General features: G+C 18.8%; 1 protein-coding gene across 3 annotated transcripts in view; it reads right to left on the bottom strand.

Moving 5' to 3' along the window:
• LOC117168143 (adenosine kinase 2-like) overlaps nt 1–3,039 on the bottom strand; it is a 72,968-nt gene that overhangs the window by 751 nt on the left and 69,178 nt on the right. The window lies entirely within an intron of this gene.

Genomic DNA, 3,039 nt, shown 5'->3' with positions numbered 1-3,039 from the left:
AAAGATCAATTTTCCACCAAATAGTTGAATTTTAAATTAAAAAATGTCAGTTTTCAACAAAAAATGGAATAGTTAAATTTACAGATCAAAAAATTAAGTTTCTAAAGTTAAAATTTAAAACCAAAATGATCAACTTTTAACTAAAATAATAAATATTTAACTGTAAAAGGTTAATTAAAAAAAGATAAATTTTTGACAATATTTTAATTTTCAACCAAACAAATTTTGATTTCTGGCTAATGCAATGAACATTTAATTGGAATACTAAAATTTTCAAACCAGCAGATTAATTTTCTATCAAAAAAAAAAAAAAAACAAAAAAAAAACGATTTTTTTAAACAAAATACATGAATTTTAAACAAAATAGTTCACTTTAAAACTGAAAATATCAGTTTTCAACCAAAAATGGAATAGTTAAATTTAAAGGTAAAAAAAGTAATTTTCCACAACAAAATTTAAAACCAAAATGATGGATTTTTAAATAAAATTATAAATATTTAATTGAAATAGATGAATTAAATAAATATATCAATTTTTGAACAGATTTTAACTTTTAAACAAAAAAACAAAATTAATTTTCTGCTAAAACGATAAATATTTAAGTAGAATAATTAAATTTTCAAACTAGTAGATTAATTTTCTAAAAAAAAACAACCGATATTTCAACAAAATACGTGAATTTGCAATTAAAAAGATTAATTTTCAACCAAATAGTTGAATTTTAAACTTAAAAATATCAGTTTTTAACAACAAATGTAAGTTAAATTTGCAGATCCAAAAATTAATTTTCCACAACAAAATTTAAAACCAAAATTATGAATTTTCAAATAAATAATAAATATTTAACTGAAGCAGATTAATTAAAAAAAAGATCAATTTTCGACAAGATTTTAACTTTCAACCAAAACAAAATTAATTTTTAGCTAAAACCATAAATACTTAATTGAAATACTTAAATTTTCAATAAAAAAAATTAATTTTCAAACAAGAATATTAATTTTCTACAACCAAAAAAAGATTTTTCTACAAAATACATGAATTTTAATAAAAATAGTTGAATTATGAACTAAAAAAAAAGACAAATTTTCAACCAAATATTTGAATTTTGAACTTAAAGTTAAATTTTCAGTTAAAAAAATTAATTTCCAAAAAGAATTTGCAAACCAAAGTAATGAGTTTTTAACTAAGTTAATAAATATTTAACTGGAATAGAAGAATTTAAAAAAATCAATTTTTGACAAGATTTTAACTTTCAACCAAAAAATATTAATTTTTAACCAAAACGATAAATATTTAATTGAAATACTTAAATTTTTTAACCAGTAGATTAATTTTCTACAAAAAATAGGATTTTTCAACAAAAAATACGAATTTTAAACAAAATAGTTGAATTTTCAAATAAAAAGGGATACACTTTTTACCAAATAATTGAATTGTAAACTGAAAAATATCATTTTGCAACCAAAAATGGAATAGTTAAATTTTTAGTTAAAAATTTATTTTCCAGAAAAAGATAACCAAACAAATTTTAAATTAAAGTGATGAATTTGTAACTAAAATAATAAATATTCAACCTGAGCAGATCAATTTTCAAACAAAAAGATCAATTTTTGACAAAAGCTTATCTTAAAAAAAAAAAAATAATTTTCAGTTAAAATTATTTCCAAACAAAAGATTAATTTTCTACAAAAAAAAACAACGATTTTTCAACACAATACATAAATTGCAAACAAAATGTTTAAATTTTAAACTAAAAAAGCCAAATTTTCAACCAAATATTTTTATTTCAACTGAAAATATCTATTTTTTACCATATTGATGAATTTTCAAATAAAATTATAAATCATTATCTGGAATAGTTGAATTTGAACTTGAAAGATCCATTTTTATCCAAATAGTTGATTTTTAAACTAAACCAAAGTGATAAATTTTTAAATAAATAATAAATATTCAGCTAGAGCAAAATTAATTTTAAAACTAAAAGATCAATTTTTGAAAAAAGCTTAGCTTTTAACTAAAAAAATAATAATTCTCAGCTAAAATTATGAATATTTAATTGGAATTCTTAAATTTTCAACCAAAAAGATTAATTTTAAACAAAATAGTTGAATTGGCAACTAGAAAAGGCAATTTTTCAACCAAATAGTTAAATTACAACTAAAAAGATCCGTTTCCAATCAAGCTGATGAATTTTCAACTAAAAAAGTTCAATTTTTCACTAAATAGTTATTTGAACTAAAAAATACCAGTTTCCAACAAAAAATGGAATAGTTAAATTTTCAATTAAAAAAAATTAATTTTCCACACAAAAAAAAACTAAACAAATTTTTAACCAAAGTGATGAACTTTTAACTATAATAATAAATATTCACCCGCAACAGATCAATTTTCAACCCAAAAAATCAATTTTTGACAAGAGTTTAATTAAAAAAAAAATATATAATTTTCAGCAAAAATTATTAATATTTAATTGGAATACTTAAATTTTCAAAGAAATATATTAGATTTCAAACAAGACAATTTATTTTCTAGAAAAAAAAAAAAACGATTTTTCAACAAAATACATAAATTGTAAACAAAATGTTTAAATTTGCAACAAAAAAAAAAAAAAAATTTTCAACTAAATAGTTGAATTTCAACTAAAAAGATCCATTTTCCAACAAAAAATGATGAATTTCCAAATAAAATGATGAATCTTCAACTGGAATAGTTTAATTTTAAACAAAAAATATATTTTCAAATAAAGTGATGAAGTTTGCTTTGAAATGATGAGTCTTTAACTGGAATAATTCATTTTAAAAGAAAACCATGAAATTACAACTGAAACGAGTAATTATACATTTATCTATTTTAGTAGAAATTACATCTTTCTTGGATAAAAATTCAACTAATTGGTTGGAAATTCAACAATTTTGTTCAAAAATAATTTTTTTTAACTAAAAATTTCAACCATTTTCGTAAAAAATTTACCTTTTGATTAAAATTCATCTTTTTTTCAATAAAAAATCAAATGAAATCTTTTTTTAATGAAAATTCAAC

Source organism: Belonocnema kinseyi, chromosome 1 (assembly GCF_010883055.1).
Source record: "Belonocnema kinseyi isolate 2016_QV_RU_SX_M_011 chromosome 1, B_treatae_v1, whole genome shotgun sequence".
Lineage (NCBI taxonomy): Eukaryota > Metazoa > Arthropoda > Insecta > Hymenoptera > Cynipidae > Belonocnema > Belonocnema kinseyi.
This window is presented reverse-complemented; position numbering and strand designations above follow the sequence as displayed.